The sequence below is a fragment of the Mastigoproctus giganteus genome, chromosome 8 (genome assembly GCF_048544385.1).
Source record: "Mastigoproctus giganteus isolate SK-2022 chromosome 8, ASM4854438v1, whole genome shotgun sequence".
NCBI lineage: Eukaryota > Metazoa > Arthropoda > Arachnida > Uropygi > Thelyphonidae > Mastigoproctus > Mastigoproctus giganteus.
This window is the reverse complement of record NC_143582.1, coordinates 192,780,135-192,802,501: the sequence shown is the minus strand read 5'-3', so window position 1 is coordinate 192,802,501 and position 22,367 is coordinate 192,780,135. Positions and strand designations below refer to the sequence as shown.

The following is a 22,367-nucleotide window of genomic DNA, read 5'->3' as shown; positions in this document are numbered from 1 at the left end:
TTTGCCCCACTGGAGAATTACCTGGAGATCGGCATTTATGGAATTGGTAGCGGATATTCGAGAAGTTGAAGCTGATTGAGCTGGGTAAGGTTTCTCAAAATGGCAAGTGGAATGTAATGTGCTATCACTGGCAAAACTATGGATAGGATTTCCAGTCAATGGAAGGTCATTAATATACAAGAGGAAAAGAGTGGGGAAAAAAACTGAACCTTGGGGGACACAAGCATTAGTGGAGAAGTTCGAAAACAGAGAGCCATCTACCATCCCCCTCAGTGAGCGATCAGAGAGAAAACTGGATAACCAATTACAAAAAACAGTTGGTAAACCATAAGATGGAAGCTTGTTTAGAACACCTTTATGCCAAACATGATCGAAAGCCTTTGAGATGTCAAGAGCAACTGTTTGTGTTTCACTGAACTTTTCCATTAAATTTGTCCATAAATGGGTAACATAAGCCAGAATATCACCAGTGGATCGACACTGACGGAATCTGTACTGGCGATCATTGATCAGATGGACTGATTAAGAATTCCTTATCCTCACACTTTGCTCACAATTTCTCATAATCTGCCTTTTCCAGCCTGTTTCTGTGACACTATTACAGATCACTTTGTAACTGCTACAAGCTTCAGTACTTTTTATTGCTCTGTAACTTTTCCATGCCGTCTTTTTCTGCTCAAGTAATCTGGCAATTTCATTATGCATCCAACTTGGAATCCTACTCGTAGAGTATTTTTTAATGGTATATACACATTCAAAGCTGTTGGGATTAATGTTTACTTAAGGTATACAATAATTCAGCCGACCGAGCTAGCCAGGCAGGTAAAGTGCCTGCCTGGCAACCCAAAGGTCGCAGGTTTGATTCCCGTCTCGGGCTTGGATCACAGTAAAATGCAAAAACTTTGGGAGGTGCAATATGGCCATAGAAGGTGATGTGCCAACAACTAACAAAAAAAAAAAAAAAAAACAATAATTCAATTGGATTTGCTCTCTGTGCAATATCTACCCAATTAATAGAGGCCATGTAGCATCTCAATCCGTCATAATTTCCTTTCCTGAAATTATAACCCATTCCTTTACCTTATGCTACCTCTCTCTCTCTTCATCGTCCATTGTTTAACTCCGTGATCACTTCCTGCTACTGGTTCCTGTACTGTCAGCCCTATTATGTCATCTGGTTCATGGGTGATGATGAGGTTTAGAATACTCTTTTCCCTAGTTCTTTCCCTGACATGTTAATACAAATAAAAATCATCTAGTTGATTTAAAAATTTTGTCTGCTATGTGGAGTTTCCTATCCATTTGCTCCAATCAACTAGAGGCAAATTAAAATCACTCATAATAAGACATTGACTCTTACTTGCCCATTCCATTTGTATGTAGATGCTCTCATCATAATCTTCACAATCACCTGGCCTATAGATTACTCCCACTCTCATTATACCTTTGCTTCCAACTATCTCACACCATACAGATTCTATACTGGCATGTGAAATGTCTGAATCTAGGAAAGCTTTCATTGAGCTCAGACTGCCTTTGATAAGAAGCATGACACCATCACCCCACTTCTATCTTTCCTATCCTTCCTGAATACATTGTACATGCTGTACTGAAACTCATCAGTCTCTATCTCCAGGTGGCACCATTTCCGTAAGCCCTATTATGTCAGCCTTATTATATTTGGAGAGGAGACTGGTTTGAAATGAGACTTTCTGCTTTGGTTGTTGAAGAATAGCTGCATAGGAATACTTAAGTGTAGTTAATGGAACTTGCTTTTTTGCTTCTAGGTAGTAACCATGTTCAGTTTTATACTTTTGGATCTTGTTTAGGACTAGAAAGCCAAGCAGTTGAAAGAGTTATTTGGTTAGTAAAATATATATTTAGTAATAAAAAGAGGGCGTTGACTCTCTTTAAAAATTACAGCTGTGAATTACAGGTTCCGAAAAAGCGATGTGTTTGCCTTTTTATTTACCTAATTGTTATTTTATATTGTACTTTATACCTACGTATAAGTAGGTATAATAGTTATTATAGTTATTGTTATGTTTAGTTATATTATAGTTATTGTTCTTATAGTTATTGTTATGCTGGTTATTTTTATTTTAGATAAAGAGTTTTTGTAGATTACTACTTAATATACATAAAACCGTTATTTTGTTTGAATCTTGCAGCCATTGTTTTTGTATAGAATAGTAGGGAATTCAAATTTTTAATTGTGGTAACTAGGCAGCTCTAACGTATAATTATATAGCGTAATATGCATCACTGCATTTAGGATTCTATTAGATAGCGTAGTGGTGACAATTAATTAATTAAATTTATTGATCTTATTAATTTAAAATATCATGCCCCAGACTAGAGCAGCAAAGCAACAGGCACAAAGTGGCAGGAGTGCTGTGACTCGGGGGAGAACTGAGGGGGGCAATTCTCCAACACATCACAGCCCAAAAAAAATGTGCAAATTGTGAAATGTTTACCGAACTCTCTGGAACAGAACATGATCTAGCCAAGGAGGATGTCTTTGTGTGTGCCAGGTGCAGAGAGTGTCTAGAAATTAGGCATCAACTCAGCGTTCTACTGGGTGTCTACGATAGCTTGAGGTGTAGGGTAGATACCCTCAAAGAAATTAATGAGCGGCCCGTCAAGCTCTCACCTGCCCAACTCGACGCCAGAACTCACTCCTGGGTATCAGACAACACAGCGGCAATCTCCAAGGCAGAATGCCCTGGTCCCAAAGAAACTAGTTATGGTTGGCGACTCTACTGTCAGGGAGAGGGGGAATATATTGTGTAAAAAGGATAGATGGAACAGGACGAGGGTATGTCTGCCAGAGGCAAAAGATGAAGTTGTAAAGCATATATCATCTTTTTAAGGGCACAAAAGGTGATATTTTTGTACACGTTGGCACCAATGACATTAAGAGTAGGAAATCTGCAGATTTACTTAACAAGTACAGGTCAATGTTGCAAAAAAGTTGAGAGTCAGGGTTAAATTTGAAAGTGTCTGCAATTCTGCCCAGACAGGATAGGAGGGAATACGTGATAAGAGCCTTGTCAATCAATTCGGCCCTGGAAGGAATGTGCAAGGCTCAAGGGGTAGAATTTTTTTCAGCGTGGTCTGTGCTTGTTCACAGGAGAGACTGCTTATACAGGGGTGGGATACACTTAAATAGAAAGGGTGCAAGAATATTTGCTGATGCTATTGAGGCAGTGTTAGGTGGGTCGAAAAACTGCTAGCTTGGGGGGATTCACAGACTAAAAGGTTAAAAGTAGCCGCAGGCAGAGGTGAAGGTGATTCTTGCACAACTTCTATTAGAATAAGTAGCGACCTGGAGCGAATGGTGCTGGGGGTTTCAGGGACTGATGGCAGTCATCATGAAACAGGTGGGTATATGGCATGTGTCAGGGTAACTAGGAACAGGAATAGGTGCATGTATGCTTGCATGTATACCAATGCTAGAAGTACAGTAAATAAATTTGATGAATTTGAAGTGTTGGTCAAGACATCAAAGGCGGATATTGTTGGGATATCAAAGACGTGGTGTCACACAGATATTAGGAATGCAGAATTGGAATTTGCAGAAGACGATGTGTACAGAAAGGATAGACAGGATAGGAAGAGAGGAGGGGTTATCCTGTTAATTAAGAAAAACATAATCTAAGGAAGTGCATCCAGTTGACATCGATGGCCAGTGCAATGTTGAGTCAGTTTGGTGTGACATAAGCACTGGGAAAGCAAAAATAAGAGTAGGAGTGTGCTATAGTCCTAATGACTCGAATGAGTACAACAAACAATTGTACAGAGAAATAGAGTGGGCTAGTAAATCAGAATGTCTTATAATGGGGGATTTTAACTTCCCACATATTGACTGGAACTTGTGGATTGGTCACTCACACACTAGTAAAACTTTCGTGGATTTATTGGATGATTGTTTTTTTGCATCAGCATGTTCGAGAGGCAACCAGAAAGGGTAATACGCTTGATCTGGTTATCAGCAGTGATCATTCTTGTATTAAGAATTTGCAGATAAAGGAACCACTAGGTTGCAGTGATCATAGTGTACTTATGTGGGATTTACTTAAAGATATAATTACCATCAGGGGTAAAGGAAAGGGATTTTGCTTCCGTAAAGGTGAGTACAGTGGTCTCCGACAGTTTTTAAATTCTGTACAGTGGGTTCAACTGATGATGTTACCAATAGTAAATTCTAAGTGGGAAGCATTCAAGGAATTAATCGTGGATGCTACTAAAAGTTTCATACCTATTAAGAAATACTGTTCAAGGCCTAAATGGTTATCAAATGAACTAATGAGACTCGTGATAGAGAAGAAAAATGCATGGGATGCATATAAATTATCAAGCGACTCAAAAGCCTATGGCAGATATAAGCTAGTCTGTAATCAGGTCACAAAATAGGTTAGGCAGGCAAAGGCAGATTAATCTTTGGCAAAAGATGCTAAGAAAAACAGCAAGGATTTCTTTACTTATATAAACTCTAAAAGGAAGGGGATGAATCTGATTGGTCCACTTGATATCGATGGTTCGACTGTTGATGATCCTGCTCAGATTGCAAACAAACTGAATGAGTATTTTGCATCTACATTCACACGTGAGGAATCATTACAGTTTGAAAATGGAAGAAGGTTATCAAATTGTAGCAGTGTGCTTAATGATTTTGTAATAACTGAGAGCAAAGTGGAGGAGAAATTGTTGAAGTTAAACATAAGAAAGGCACCTGGGGCGGATGGGATCTATCCAGTTATATTAAAGGAGGCGGCAAAGCAACTAAGCAAACCCTTAGCCATAATCATGAGAGCATCCTTGGACTCAGGGGAGGTCCCCACGGACTGGCGATGTGCAAATGTATTCCCAATTCACAAAGGGGGATCGAAGGGTGACACGAGTAATTACAGACCAGTTAGTTTAACTTCTGTTACGGGTAAAATAATGGATCACTGGTTAAAGATGCATTGCAGGATCATCTAGACAAGACTGCAGCAATAATTCAGACACAGCATGGGTTTGTTAAGGGAAAGTCTTGTCTGACAAATTTGATAGGATATTATGATGTGGTTACAAATAAACTGGATGCAAAAAATTATTTTGATATCATATATTTGGATTTCAGGAAAGCTTTTGACACTATTGCGTGTGGAAGACTATTGTACAAATTGGAGCAGAATGGTATTAAGGGTAAATTGCTACAATGGATAAAAGGATGGTTGAGTGGGAGAAGACAGAGGGTGGTAATTAATAGGTGCTGCTCTTCGTGGACTAATGTTATTAGAGGAGTCCCACAGGGTTCAGTGTTGGGTCCTCTGTTGTTTTGTATATTTATCAATGATATTGATGAAGGTATATCAGGCTTAGTGTCGAAGTTTGCAGATGATACAAAGGTTGACAGGGTTGTTAATGACAGTAATGGCAGTGTGCTACTGCAACAGGATCTAGAAAATTTGGGCAGATGGGCTAAAAAGTGGCAACTGAAGTTTAACCTTGACAAATGCAAAGTACTGCATATGGGTAGAAGTAACCCCAGAGAAATGTACCAACTGTGTGGTACTACACTTAAGGTGGTAAAAAATGAAAAAGACCTGGGAATAACTGTGCAGTCAGATATGAAGTTTTCTGAGCAATGCAGACAGGCTGTCAGGGCAGGTCATGGGGTTTTGTCAATGATATATAGGAATTTTGCTAGCAGGGAAAAGGAGGTAACTGTCCCTCTGTATAAGGCAATGGTCAGGATTTGCCTTGAGTACTGCGTACAGGTCTGGAGGCTTCATTTTAGGAAGGATGTCGATTTGCTTGAGCGTGTACAGAGAAGGGCAATGAAGGTATCCTCTTAGCAAGAAAGGCTTAAATTCTGCAAATTGCAGTGGCTGGAGACTAGGCACTTGCGCAGTGATCTGATTGAGGTGTAAAAGGCTTTGAATGGGTTGAGCATGCTGAATTCTGATGGGATCCTTCCACTTGTTCAGATTACGAACCTAAGAGGGCATAAATTCAAATTAAGAAAAGACAGATGTAGAATAAATGTGCAGAAATTTGCCTTTAGCCAGCGGGTGGTTAATTACTGGAACAAACTTCCATCTCTCGTTGTGGAAGTTGAGAGGTTAAATAAATTTAAGGAGGAACTGGACAGGCATTTGGAGGGAATGGTGTGATTTTTTTTTTTTTTTTTTTGGCTGATGCTGCATAAGCTCATACACTTGCTTTCTTGCATCACATGCCACTACTACTACTACTATAGAAAGAGAAAGGTATATTTCCTTTCTGTGTTATAACTTGAAACTTTAACTATTTTTTTTTTTTTTTTTTTTTTGTTAGTTGTTGGTGCATCGGCTTATGTGGCCATAATGCACCTCCCAAAGTTTTTGCATTTTACTCTGATCCAAGCCCGAGGCAGGATTCAAACCCGCGACCTTTGGGTTGCCAGACAGGCAATTTACCCACCTGACTAGCCCGGTGGTGAAACTTTAACTATAGAATTACTACAATTGAAAGATAATATAAACTTAAAAAACCAGATTAGTTAATCTGGCCAAGGCTGAAGGGGATATCATGCATACATTAGCATTAGTAGAGGCATTTGATGCAAGAAAGCAAGCTTATGCAGCATCAGCCAAAAAAAAAAAAAAACCCACTTCCACTTCACCCCTCTGTTTGTTCAAAATACCTGTCCAGCTGAGCCTTAAACTTATTTAGGCTATCAACCTCCACCACAAGGGATGGAAGTCTGTTCCACCAACCAACCACCCGCTGGCTAAAGGCAAATTTCCGCACGTCTATCCTACATCTGTCTTTCCTCAATTTGAATTTATGCCCTCTCAGGTGATTTTTCTGAGCTAGAGGAAGAATCCCATCAGCATTGGGCATGCTTAAACCATTCAAGGCTTTATACACCTCTATCAGATCACCTCGCTGGTGCCTAGTCTCCAGACACTGTACTTTGCAAAACTTAAGCCTTTCTTCGTAAGAGCACCCCTTTGTTCCATTCACTAATCTTGTTGCCCTTCTCTGTACTCGTTCCAGCAGCTCTACATCCTTCTTGAAATGAGGCCTCCAGACCTGTATACAGTACTCTAGGTGTGACCTGACCATTGCCTTATACAATGGAATAATCACCTCCTTATCCCTGCTGGAAAAATTCCTGTATATCATTGACAATACTCCATGAGCTACTCTTGCGCCTGTCTTCACTGCTCAGAGAACTTCATATCTGCCTGCACAACCACCCCCAAGTCCCTTTCATTCTCTACCACTGTCAGTGTAGTACCACAGAGTTGATACGTTGCTCTGGGGTTGCTGTTTCCCATGTGTAGTACTTTACATTTATCAATGTTAAACTTCATTTGCCACCTCTCAAGCCCATCTGCTCAACCTTTCCAGATCCTGTTGCAGCAGCATAGTGTCAGTAGTGTCCTTGACAACCCTGCCAACCTTTGTATCGTCTGCAAACTTGGACATTAAGCCCGATATACCATCATCAATATCATTTATAAATACAGAAAACAATAATGGACCCAACACTGAGCCCTGAGGGACTCCACTAATAACATCAGTCCACGATGAGCAGTGTCCATTGATTACCACTCTCTGTCTTCTCCCCCTCAACCACCCCTTTATCCATAGCAGCAATTTGCCTCCAATGTCACACTGCTCCAATTTGTGTAGCAGCCTTCCATGTGCAACAGTATCAAAAGGCTTTCTAAGATCCAAGTATATAATATCAAAGTTATTCCCTGCATCCAGTTCTTTTGTGACTGCATCATAGTATCCAATCAAGTTGGTCAGGCAAGACTTCCCCTTAACAAAACAATGCTGTGTCTGAGCTATAACTGAAGTCTTGTCTAAATGATCCTGCAGTGCTTCTTTAACCAGTGCCTCCATTAATTTTCCTGGAACAGAAGTTAAGCTCACAGGTCTATAATTACTTGTGTCAGCCTTTGATCCTCCTTTGTGAATTGGGGTCACATTTGCACATTTCCAGTCTATGGGTACCTCCCCTGAGTCCAAGGAAGCTCTCATAATTATGGCTAAGGGTTTGCTTACTTCCTTTGCTGCCTCCTTTAATATAACTGGATAGATCCCATCCACCCCGGGTGCCTTTCTTGTGTTTATCTTCAACAGTTTCTCCTCCACTTTACTCCCAGTTATTTCAAGATTCTGTAGCTTACTGCTAGAGTTGAATACACCTCTGGCATTCCCCTCGCTGAATAACTCCTCATGTGTGAATGTCGATGCAAAATATTCATTTAGTTTGTTAGCTACCTGAGCAGGATCATCAACACTTGACCCATCAATATCAAGTGGACCAATCTGATTCATCCCCTTCCTTCTAGAGTTTACATAAGTAAAGAACTCTTTGCTGTTTTTCTTTGCATCCCTTGCCAAGGATTTCTCGTAATCTGCCTTCGCCTGCCTAACCTCCTTTGTAACTTGGTTGCATATCAACTTGTATCTATCATAGGCTTCTGTGTCATGTGTTAATTTGTATGTATCCCATGCATTTTTCTTCTCTGCCATATGCCTCATTAGTTCATCTGACATCCATTTTGGCCTAAACCTTGAACAATATTTCTTAGTTGGTATGTAAAGCCTAGTAGCTTCCAAGATAAGTTCTTTGAATGCTTCCCATTTTGAATTTGCTGTTGGTAACATCATCAGTTGGTCCCACTGTATAGAATTTAAATACTGTCTCAGTCCATCGTAGTCGCCTTTACGGAAGCAATAACCCTTCCCTTTACCCCTAATGGTAGTTACCTCTTTGAGTAAATCCCACTTCAGCACACTGTGATCACTGCCACCTAGTGTTTCATTTATCTGCAGATTCTTAATGCATGAAGAATCACTGCTGATAATCAAATCAAGAGTATTACTCCCTCTAGTTGCCTCCCGAACATGCTGATGTAGAAAACAATCATCCAATAAATCCACAAAAGTCCTGCTAGTGTGTGAGTAACCAGCCCCCAAATTCCAGTCAATATCTGGGAAATTAAAATCTCCCATTATAAGACACTGATTTACTGGCCCACTCTATTTCCCTGTACAGTTCCTTATTATACTCATCAGAGTCATTAGGCCTATAGCACACTCCTACTCTCAATTTTGATCTCCCAATGTTTATGTCACACCAAACTGACTCCACACTGCACTGTCCGGCGATGTCGACTGGCTTCACTTCCTTGGTTTTTATGTGTTTCTTAACTAATAGCATAACCCCTCCCCCCTTCCTATCCTGTCTATCCTTTCTGTAGACGTTGTACTCCCCAAATTGCAGTTCTGCATCCCTTATATCTGTGTGACACCACGTCTCTGATATCCCAACAATATCTGCCTTTGATGTTTTGAGCAATACCTCAAATTCATCAAATTTATTTACTAAACTCCTAGCATTGGTGTACACGCAAGTATACCTGCACCTGTTTCTATTCTTAGCTACCCTAACACAACCCATGTGTTTACTTGTACCGCAATGGCTCCCGGCAGTCTCTGAAATACCATGCATCTTGTTTTTCAGGCTTCTGCTCATTCTAATAGAAGCAGTGCAAGAATCTCTTTCACCTCTGCCAGTGGCTACTGTCAATCTATTGGTCTTTGTTTAAAAGGTTTCAAATGTCTTTATACTGCAATTACCTAATTGAAATCACTCATTTAGTTATGTACATAAATTTTTCTTTAAATTTATTTAAAATAACATATTGAGTTAACGAATATTTGGGAATTGTCTTTTCCCAAATAGGGACAAACTGCATTGGCATGCATGGTGTAATAGTATATGCAAATGCATATACTACATAGTGTATGTACTATATGCACTGCCGACCGGGCTAGCCGGGTGGGTAAAGTACCTGCCTGGCAACCCAAAGGTCGCAGGTTCGATTCATGCCTCGGGCTTGGATCAAAGTACTGCTTGTTTGTTTGTTTGTTATTTGGTTTTTAGGAGCATTAGCAACTAAGGCCATATTGCTCCGGGATATGCGGTGGTCATTCCCTGACCTTTCCGCATCCTCCGTATTTGGTGGTGACGGGCTCGAACCCCGGTCTAATCAAGAAGCGTGTGCTACGCACTGCTGCTCCTTCCCACCTGGCTACGGAGGCGCCTCAAAGTACTGCAAAAACCTTGGGAGGTGCATTATGGCCCCAGAAGCCTATTCGCCAACAACTACTAAAAAAAAAAAAAAAAAAACTATATGCATTTGAGTTGACCATGGTTTATGGCGACATGGCCACTAAATACAGTTATTGATAATATCCTTATTAATAAAAAAAATAAAAAAATACAAGTTGTAAGCTCTTGTGACTTGTGCGGTAATGCTGTAACTTAACAGAACAGAACATTTAATAACTAATAAAAAATACAGTATAGTTCAAGTATATAAAAAACACTATGTACTGCATTTAGGGCAATAGCCTTCGATTAAGTAGAAGTTAACTAAAGCATAAGTTAGTGCTAGAGCATCATTATTATTAGCCATATAGTGCAAAGCCTGAGGCTTTTGCTGCACTAGCCAAAAACAAATTTCTGAGTTACCGTGTGTGTGTGTGATGAGAGAGAGTGAAAAGTAGAAAGAGAAGAATGATGATATCCAGCTCAGGACCCTGGGTGTGCCAAGCCCATACTCATCAAATGTGAACCCCCTGGGGTTTAATGTCTATACGTAGCCAACTGCTAAGTAGTTGAGAAATGGCATCATTTAAGTTATATCTCATATTGTGAATACCTTCATAACGAGTTATTGCACTACTTCGAATAAGTAACGCTTCACCAATGGAGAAGACTACTATTACTTATTCTTAACAGTGCCATCTGGGTAGTGGCAGCTACCACCACCCAGATGGCACTGTTTCAGAGCTTGCTGGCTCCTTATCAGTGGGTGGGCAGGTACCCTGATGTTGCAATGATGACAACCCAGTTGCAAAGTATAACTTCACAATATGAGAGATGTCTGATGGTGTACAAGTAATTAAGATTACATAATGCATTTAGAGCAATAGCCTCGGGTTATGTTACATAGAAGTTAACTGATGTATAAACTAGTGTTAGAGCATCATGTCTATACATAGAAATGGTATCATTTAAGTATTTCTTTGAATCTTCCCAGAAATATTTATCATCAAATATTTAATTTAAGGGCAATTATTTTACTTCAAAAATAGATTTGCTGAAAGAAAATAAATAGTAATGCACAACAATGCCAAGATATTGGAGTGCAAATGTTTTGAATGGTCTTTATGAACTTATTAATGAATTAGACTGATGAAATTTCTTATTTCGGAATCAGTAATTGTTGTTGTCTCTATTATGCTGCATATGATATCAAAGAATATTTTTGCTAACCATGATGAATACTTTCTGGAAAGCAACTCATAACTATATGATAGAGCTGCATAAAATTTCATCTATCCACATAAGTCAGCTGAGCATATGTACTGAGCAGTGCAGACAGTCTGCAAGAGTAGCTCATGGTGTCTCGTCAATGATATACAGGAATTTTTCTAGCAGGGATAAGGAGGTGGTTATCCCCTTGTATAAGGCAATGGTCAGGCCACACCTTCAGTACTGTATACAGGTCTAAAGGCCTCATTTTAGGAAGGATGTACAGCTGCTGAAATGAATACAGAGAAGGGCAACAAGATTAATGAATGGAACAAAGGGTTGCTCTTACGAAGAAAGGCTTAAGATTTGCAAATTACAGTGTCTGGTAACTAGGCACCTGCAAGGTGATCTGACTGAAGTGTATAAGGCCTTGAATGTTTTGAGAAAGCTCAATGCTGATGGGATTCTTTCTCTTGCCCAGATTAATCGCCTGAGGGACATAAATTCAAATTGAGGAAAGAGTTGTAGAACAGATGTGCGGAAATATGCCTTTAGCCAGCACGTAGTTGTTCCAGCAAGCAATAGTTGATTGCTGGAACAAACTTCCATCTGTCGTAGAAGTTGACAGCTTAAATAAATTCAAGGCAGAACTAGACAAACATTTGGAGCAAATGGATGGGTGAAATGGGAAGGTATAAGCTTCCTTTCTTGCATCATATGCCTCTACTAATGCTAATACTACAGATGTATGATTGTCAGAAGACATATCATGACTTAAAAAACCACGACAATATTTTTTTGTAATAAGCTCTTTAACTAGTGAAAGCTGATTAAATATTTTCATAAAATAAAAAAAAAAAAATGATATGCCAGAAAGACATTAAAAAATATATACATGCACCTGTTGAGAAGTTTCTGTTCATGATTATGTAACTTTAATTTTTTTTTTTTCATGCACGTATGTTTTCCTCTATCTGTTTACAAGTAAATTTCACTTTCATATAATAGGAAAGGTACAATTTTGTAGTATTTATGATTACAGACCTTTTGATTAAAAAAAAATTTAAATGCTTTGTTTCTTGCTACAATAGAAAAAGTACATACTTACTGGGAAATTAGTTTTTTGTGACTAATTGAAATAGGAAGGGTAATCTGTGATATATTAAAATAGCTAAAATTAAAAGGCAACAATTATGGCTAAAATGCTATTTGAATTTTGCCTTTTTAAGAGCATCCTCAAAATCAAAAGGAAGAAAAGAAGCAAGCAAACACAGCCATATTTATGAGAGCATCCTTCAATTCAAGAGAGGTCCCCACAGACTGGAGATGTACAAATGTATCCCTAATTCACAAAGGGGGATTAAAGGGAGATTCCATGTCAAGTGGCCTAATTTTGAAGATGGTCCCTGCTCGACCATCTTCGATTTTGTTGAAACTTTGTGTAATATTTAAAGAGGTTTCCAAAGAGTGCAAAAATTCAGTTCAAAATATAGTTTGCTTGAGGTACCAGCACCTTTTTTTGTGGAGGTCACTTGTGTTATGCAGAGCAAATCACAAAAAATTTTCAAAGTTTTAACCATTACTGTTGCACAACATTGAGAGGTAGTGCTCTGAAACTTGGTATACCTAGTTAACTTTTGGCAGAGAATGCAAAACTTTTGGTGTCCAGGCTCAAAAACCTGCAAATTTTTACAATGCAGTCTAAAACTGGCAACAAAAATTTGTCGTGACAAATTTAAGCAAGATTTTTGAAAGTCATAACTTTGAAATAAAAACCTTTGGTACCTTCTTTGGGCATTCCATTTAACATCTGCATGAATTCAGCCTAACTAAATATGAGCTCTTATACTGGTTTGCTGGCTGAGATATTTTCCTTCAAAGATTGACTCAAAATTTGACCTATCTTTAGGGACAAATATCTTAATGTGGAACACCTTCATACGCAGCTGGTGCCTGGCACAAAAAGGCCAGTACAGCTGCAAACCTAAGAATACTTGATTCCATACATAGAATCATGCTACTCACTGCTACTCGCGGCTGCAGCACAGTGAGCACACATGCTCTGCAAGTCATCGCTGGAACCCTCCCCTTAGACCTAGAGGTGGCGAGGAGAGGCATCCACCACGAGCTCACTACAGGCAATGCTTGTACACACCTTGACTTCAACGGAGATCCAGGAAATAACCGCATTGCAGAAAAAAGAAGACTCCAGACCCACTTGTTGCAGGCGTGGCAGGCACGATGGGATGTCTCGATCAAAGGTCGAATAACAAAGAAGTTCTTTCCAAATGTAGATAGATTCCAACCTAAATTACCAACCTGGTATGCACCTGGTCTGTTTGTGACATACCTACTCACAGGATATGGTGCCTTAAATGCCAAACTAACAACTCTGGGAATAACTGAAAATCCAAATTGTACTTGTGGCGATCCAGAAACTTGGTCGCACCTAATATTTGACTGCCACCAATACAATGACATCCACTGCCAGCTGGTGACAAGACTACAACATTTACCGAAGGACCAGGAGCAATTCATCCTGGACGATAAAGAACCATATATGGCATTCACTGAATTTGCACAGAAACTGTTTAACAGATGCAGAGCCACACTGGCCCAACAAGCAAATAACAACACAACTGGAAACTAAATAGAGTGACAAATGCAGAAAGACCCGCAGACCAAAACAGTAGAGGAGGAACAAGAAACAAAAGGCAACAAAGAATGGAACAAGCAACATAATGACAATATAAAATGGGACAAGCTACTATTCCCACAACAAATTCCATATCTCCAACAAGAATAAAAAGACATGGTCTACAACTCTGTGAGTGACTGAACCCTGAATCTTCAAAAGGGCCACAAGGACCTGAACCATACAGCTTCGCTGCCATCAAACCTCGTTGAGGATCAGAATCGAGCACCTGACTTGATTCCTTTCCAACCCTACCACGGCGGGGAGGAGACACCTTGTCTCTCCCCCCCTTTCCTCTCTGGTGAGGCATGGGCATGCCTCACTGACCAACTGGGGACACCTCTTCTATCGCTCCCATACTTCTATCTTTACCACCAGTCTTCTGTCTCCCCTCCTACTCTATCTATATACAATGCGAACGCCACACGCACTAAATTTAACAACACTGAAAATAACCTTTGCCCAGTCTCGGCCTATCCATCTACGTAACATCAAACCACCCAAGTGGTGTGTACGGGCATACAAAGACAAGCAAAATGAGTATATACATGTGTATATACACATACATATTATTAATTTTTTTTTTTTGGTCCTAGCCGCCGAAATCTCAGGAAACTAAGCGGCAGGACCTGCCAGAGTAACTAAGTCTACTGGGTTCCTAGTCTGCCTCCACAGGGCAAAGGTGGGGCAACGTTGGGGTCCAGTGGCTAAATGACCAGATGAACAACGGTACACAACATTACACACGTACAATACCCACACACTTTTAAATCTCTGGCATTCCCAGAAAACTGGTACACCCACAATGAAAGCAACGTGGAGATGGGGGAAACCCGTGGTGCCACATGACATCAATATATCTTACACCTTCAATTCTCTTTTTTGCCACCATTGGAAAGAACAGATTTTAAGCAAGAAGAATCATGATTTTTCAGTTTTGTGTCTTGCTACTTAAGGCCTAAAAAATGGCCTTAAACATTTCATATTTCCCACATAATATTTGCTATTATAATTTTTGCATAATATGTAATTATATATTTATTAATTATTAAATTAATAATAATAATAATTATTATTGATTAAATATTATTAATAATATTTGCATAATATTCCACATAATAAATAAGGTTAAATCTTTGTACTCAACTCTTCAATAAAATCTTCTGTTGTTAATTGCATTGTGTCCAGTGTATCTCTGTCAGTGTGTATTCATTGCTTGAATTAAATATTGTTTTCAAAAATATTCTCTAGAAACTTTTTTAATTCATCTATTCCTGGACATTTTTCACAATGATGAAGCATACAATCTTTTGACTCCAAAAGAGTTTTACCAATGAGAACCTTGTAATCATATTCACCAGGACTTGCTGCTAGCATTAACTTGACATTTTGATGGATTGTGCATACACATACAGAATGTGTTCCTGGTGCACCAATCATGACACACCACTTGGGTCAAAGTTCACAAAATTTAGGAAATCCAATGTCAGATCCATTTCTATCTTGATAAGTTATAAATATTTCCTTCAAGTTGCTGAGTAGTAGTCACATTTGCATTTTTATTCCATCTGCATTTCTAATGGCAATGTAATCTTTCTTTCCAGGGTATATCCAACTAAATTCACCATCTTCAAAAAATTCCATCACCTTTTGCTTTACTTGCTCAAAGCTTTTTTCCTTGCTTTTTCCCAGGTATGGCCATGATTCCTTCTTCTGCTTTAAGTTTTCTAGCTTTCTTGACCTTTCTGAGACACTAAACTCTTCCATTGTTTTCTTTATGGACCAACTAACTGGAGCTAGTGTTAATATTTGAAGTATTTCTGAATGACTTGATACCATCAACTTTTCTTTGAATTCTTTCAGCAGCTCATTGTAATCTAAGCAAATTCCACACTGATGACATGCACTTGGCTCCATGATGTCATTTGGATCCAAGCTACCAATAGATGCAATTACATCTTGTACTTGATTTGCCTTCCTTTTGGCATAGCCTCGTGAGTCTCTTAGCCATTCGCTGAAATTTCAGGGAAGAAATACCAATAGCCATGAAACTTGTGTTCAAGCTTTCAGTCACATGCATTTTGTCATCATGGTCTGATCCAGATGTTCCTGTTGCTGCTTTTCGGCACAATGGGCACAGCTTCTGGCCTGGTTTTATGTCTACCTTTCTGAGGTCTTTCAGGTAGTCTGCCATTGATAAATCAAAAGTTTACAACTTGGTTGTAAACTTTTTTTTTCACCATATAATTTTTCTTCTGGAAAGGATTCAAATTTTATCAAAAGCAAAGCTATGTAGACAAATTGTGTCTTCTTCACCCAGTTTTAATCCACAACATCAACCTATCAGCTGTTGTTCTTCAAATTCAAATTCTTTAAATAATTTTAACCCAGTTTTGTGTGTATAGGACAGCACATGACATTTAGAATTATCCATATGACTGATGGTGCAAGAGTCCAGCTTATCTCCAGCAAAATCTTCTGATTCCATGGCTTTCATGGCTGACTAATAAGTGGATGTTTCTGCAAGCAATGAAAACTTAATTAACTTTATTACAGTCAAACAATAAAAAAAATAAAGGAACAAAATAAACAAACTGTTCATCATGAAGATAAAACACATTAATAACAGCATGGTTCAAATATTAGTTATTTATACTTTTCTTGTATGATTCTAGAATATTCCAGTTCTAGAATGTTCATCAGTTTTTTTTGGAATTCAAGCATGTTCTGGAATTCTACAATGTTCCAGAATTCTAGAATATTCTATAATACTTGGGTATTCTTCTAGAATATTCCAGAATTCTAGAATATACTCTCTAGATTATTCTAAACATTAAGCAGGATTAAGGAAGTGTTCTGCAACAAAAAAATCTCACAAAATAACACTACAGCACATAAAACTACTTGATGTTTAGGCTTAATTTTAAGGCCTTAAGTGCAAAGAAAAACAGATAAACATGACCCTTGTAGCTGAACCTATGCTCTTTCCACTAATGGCAAAAACAAGAGAATTGAAGGTGTCTCACATTAAGATATTTGCCCCTTAAGATAGGTCAAATTTGACTTCCAATTTTGAGTCAATCTTTGAAGGAAAATATCTCAGCCAGAAAACAAGTATAAGAGCTGATATTTAGTTATGCTGAATTCATGCTTTTGGTAAGTGGAATGTCCTAAGAAGAAGGTACCAAAAGCTTGTATTTCAAAGTTATGACTTTCAAAAGTCTTACTTAAATATGTTGCGACAAATTTTTGGTGCCAGTTTTAGACTGCATTGTAAAAAATGTGAAGGTTTTTGAGCCTGGTCACTAAAAGTTTTGCATCCTCTGCCAAAAGTTAACTAGCTATACCAAGTTTTAGAGCACTTAAGTGTTACTGTTGTGCAACAGTAACACTTAAAACTGAAAATTTTTTGATTTATTCCACATAACACAAGTGACCTCCACAAAAAAAGTGCTGGTGCCTCAAGCATACTATATTTTGAACTGAAATTTTGCACAGCTTCATTTGAAACCTGTTTAAATATCCACACCAAGTTTCAACAAAATTAAAGATGGTTGAGCAGGGACCACTAGACCAATTGACATGACCAAGAGTGACACGAATAATTACAGACCTGTTAGTTTAACTTCTGTTCTAAGGAAAATAATGAAGTTACTGGTAAAAGAAGCACTGCAGGATCATCTAGACAACACTTTGGTTATAGTTCGGACACAGCATGGGTTTGTTATGGGGAAATCTTGCCTGACCAATTTCATTGGATAGTATGATGTGGTCACAAAGGAACTGGATGCAAAAAAAAAAAAAAAATTTTGATATCAGATACTTGGATTTCTGGAAAGCTTTTGATACTGTTGCACATAGAAGACTGCTATACAAATTGGAGCAGTACAGCATTAAGGGCAAGTTGCTGCTATGGATAAAGGGATAGTTGAGTGTGAGAAGAGAGAGTGGTAATCAATGAACACTGCTCTTCGTGGACTAATGTTATTAGTGAAGTCCCTCAGGGTTTGGTGTTGGGACTGTTCTTGTTTTCCATATTTATCAATTATATTGATGAGAATATACTAGAATTCGTGTCCAAGTTTGCAGATAACACAAAGGGTGGCAGGGTTGTTAATGACAGTAATGATGGTAAGCTACTGCAACAGGATCTAGAAAAGTTGGACAGATGGGCTGAGAGGTGGCAACTGAAGTTTAACACTGCAATTGCAAAGTACTGCATATGAGTAGCAGTAACCCCAGATTAGCTGTGCAGTACTACACTCAAGGTAGTGGAGAATGAAAAAAAAAAACCTGGGGGTAATTGTGCAGTCAGATATGAAGTTTTCTGAGCAGTGCAGACAGGCAGTCAGAGCAGCTGATGTCAATGATATATATGAACTTTGCTAGCAGGGATAAGGAGGTGATTATCCCTGTATAAATGTATAAATTATGGTCGGGTACTGCATACAGGACTTGAGGACCCATTTTAGGAAGGATGTAGAGCTGTTGGAATGAGTACAGAGAAGGGCAATGAGATTGGTAAGGGAACAAAGGGGGTGATCTTACCAATAAAGGCTAAAGTTTTGCAATTTGCAGCATCTGGAGACTATGCACCTGCAAGGTGATCTGACTGAGGTGTACTAGGCTTTGAATGGTCTGAGAAGTTCAATGCTGGTGGGATTCTTCCTCTTGCTCAGATTATACACTTGAGAGGCCCCAGGTGCAATTCAATTTTGAGGCCCCCCCTCTAAATATTTTCGGTACCGCTACATTCTATGCGCACGTTTTTACTATAGCACACGGTCTAGATTTGGTGTTGCGGTTTTAATCATTTTGGTTGCGCAATTCTTTCATACATATTTTAACTAATGTTTAAATGAAAAAAATGGCACAACTAAGCATTAATGATAATATGTATTCTACTTCAGATTCACTTAGTTCGCATAGATATTTCATATAATATGTAGGGATATTCGCACAAGAGTTTACTTACTGCTCATATTAAATTATAGTTTTATTCAGTAACGGTAATAATGATGAGTGTTAAAAATGAAACAATTTTTTTTTTTTTGAGACCTGAGATTTGATGCCCCCTCTATTTAAGAGGCCCCAGGCGTGCGCCTATGCGGAAATCCGCCACTGCTTGAGGGGGCACAAACTCAAACTGAGTCAAGCCAGTTGAAGAATAGATGTGTGCAAATTTGCCTTTAGCCAGTGAGTGGTTGATTGCTGGAACAAACTTCCATCTGTCATTGCGGAAGTTCATAGCTTAAATAGATTCAAAGAAGAACTGGATAAACTTTTGAAGCGAATGGATAGGTGAAATGGAATTTTATTTTATTTATTTATTTTTTTTTTTGCTGATGGTGTATAAGTTTGCTTTCTTGCATCATATGCCACTACTGATGCTAATCAGCTGATAACATGATTATGTTTAATATATTTGTTTCAGGGTCTAACTTTCTAGTTAGCTGTGATTAAACTCAGACACACTACAAACTGTAGTGATTGCTATTGGTGGGAAGGGGTTGTGCCAAGGTCCAAAAAAGCATGATCGGTACCTGTTAGTACAAGAGCAGTCCAAATGCTTTTAGGAGGGCAGTATACACTCTTGCTGAAGTTGGGGGGGGGAAGCAAATCCCTCTCCTAATTGTGCTACTACTACATTTTCCTGTATAATCTTTAAAATTACATAAAGGGGAAAAGAAAACTTAGCCTATTCTTGTATCAAGTGTAGGCTGAGGTTTGAATCCAAATCCTGTACAGCACTCTAAAGTTAAACAGTAGACAAAACTGATCAGTGAAAATTGATAGACTACAATATTTTAAGGTAAACATCAGATAGAAATTGTGATAGCAAAATAAAAGCAAACAGTGAATACAATAAGGTAAAGTCTTTAAGCTATATAAAACAGCCTCTTCCTCATTAAACATATGAATAACAATCAGATGGGCAGAGAAGTGGCAACTGAAGTTTAACATTAACAAATGCAAAGTACTGCATATGGGTAGAAGTAACCCCAGAGGAATGTACCAACTGTGTGGTACTATACTTAGGGTGGTAGAAAATGAAAAAGACCTGGGAGTGGTTGTGCAGTCAGATATGAAGAAGTTTTCTGAGCAATACAGACAGGTTGCCAGAGTAAGTCATGGGGTATTGTCAATGATATACGGGAATTTTTCTAGCAAGGAAAAGGAGGGGATTATCGCTTTGTATAAGGCAATGGTCAGGCCACACCTTGAGTACTGTGTACAGGTCTGGAGGCCTCATTTTAAGATGGATGTAGAGTTGCTTGAGCATGTACAGAGAAGGGCAACAAAATTGGTGAGGGGAATGAAGGGTTCTTCTTAACAAGAAAGGCTTAAGAAAGTCTCCAGCTGCTGCAAACTCTGCAGCAACTGGAAACTAGGCACCTGTGAGGTGATGTGATTGAGGTATAAAAGGCCTTGAATGAGTTGGCACACTGAATTTTGATGGGATTCTGCTTGCTCAGATTACGAACCTGAGGGGGCATACATTCAAATTGAGGAGACAGTTGTAGAATAGATGTGCAGAAATTTGCCTTTAGTCAGTGGGTGGCTAATTGTTGGATCAAACTTCCAACTGTTGTTGTGGAAGTCAATGGCTTAAATAAATTCGAGAAACTGGACAAACTTTTAGAGGGAATGGTTGTGTGAAATTTTTTTTTTTTTTGACTGATGCTACATAAGCTCATAGGTTTGCTTTCTTGCATCACATACCGCTATTACTACTGGCGATTATCGTTTAAACACCAAATCAAATGCACGATAAGATAGGCGCCTCTGTAGCCAGGCGGGCAGGAGCAGCAGTGCGTAGCACACGCTTCTTGATTAGACCGGGGTTCGAGCCCGTGACCACCAAATACGGAGGAAGCGGAAAGGTCAGGGAATGACCACCGCATATCCCCGGAGCAATATGGCCTTAGTTGCTAATGCTCCTAAAAACCAAATAACAACAACAGCACGATAAGATATAAATATATACATAACTCTCGTTCGCTTAACAAATACAATCGCAGAAATAATTAATCAATTCAGTGGCTCCATTTATATGCAGATATTAATTAACAAATATTTCTGTAAACATAACAGCAACGTCTGTCCCACTCTTTCCTCCTTAGTTTGCATTAATGATAATCATTTTTATCGTTTAAGAAATTATTTAATAACTAACCTCATTTTACACATTAAATATTTTGTAATAATTTACTAATGATGATAGGGTGGAAGAAATCATAACGTTTTCCTTATGAAATACTTGTCAGTCAAATCAGAACAATCAAAACCGAATTCGTCTGCAAGCAATCTCCTCACGTTAGTTTTTCTCATTAGACACATGAAACAGCTAATTACTTACCTACTACTTCCGAATATAAGCTCTAAGTTTCTCTTAAAATAAAGTTTCAAATAATTGTTTATTTCGTCAGTCTTCATAAACTTCATATGTGTATAAAAGCTATTTTATCACATTACGCTGCCTGTCAAAAATAAGAAAAAATACACATCGTACAAAAACCACGTAATACAGAACGTTACGCGCTATAACTATGGTTTTCTAAATAAACCAAGTTCCAGCAGCGCCACTTGTTGGAGAACAAAAGCGAAAAGCGAAATTCATGTTTAACCGAGTAGTATTACCGACACACTTCGTAATAACACTAGTGTTACGAGACATCCAATTTTGAAAATTAAAAATCAAGACCCATAGAAACAAATATAAAAATAAAGAAGTCTAAGTCTAATAAAGAAGTCTAAGAAAATCTTGCAACTTTGTCTTGTCTTGTCTTCACAGTTTATCATTAGGCTTCAGAAAGCCTATTAACAGCTCTCAAGATGAGGATGGTTTCTCCATCTTCAAACCTTCTTAGTTTATCCAAGGTTAATAATCTAGAGCTTGTCGTACAAATCAATTTTTAATCGTTCTCTTGCAACTTTAATTATAGGTAAAAAAATAAATAATAATAATAATAATAAGACCACCTCAGGGGCTCACATCTGGTGAGTATGGGCTTGGCAAACACAGGGTCCTGAGCTGGATACCATCATTCTTCTCTTTCTTGCTTTCTTGGTGATTCCCTTCTCTCTCTCTCTCTCTCTCTCTCTCTCTCTCTCTCTCTCTCTCTCTCTCTCTCTCTCTCTCTCTCTCTCAGGGTAATGCGGGAATTTTTTTTTTTTTTGGTTGGTGCAGCATAAGCCTCAGGCTGCCTTGCACCATACGGCTAATAATAATATGCAACAAGTAACGACAATTCCGATCATCGTGCCAACCGCAGGTATGTTGCCAAAGACCCTACATAACAGCCTAACAGCAATAGGTCTCCCAGCGAACACCTACAAAGAACTCCAGAA

The 22,367-nt window shown here is 38.6% G+C and overlaps 1 protein-coding gene across 2 annotated transcripts in view; it reads right to left on the bottom strand.

The window, feature by feature from the left end:
• Window positions 1-21,481, bottom strand: part of LOC150082125 (uncharacterized) — a 645,531-nt gene extending 624,050 nt beyond the window's left edge. For both annotated transcript variants that reach the window (XM_090379113.1, XM_090379114.1), the window contains exon 1: window positions 21,376-21,481. The gene's annotated coding sequence lies outside the window, so the exon portion shown is untranslated. The remainder of the gene's footprint in view (window positions 1-21,375) is intronic.
• Between the last annotated feature and the right edge of the window lie 886 nt (window positions 21,482-22,367).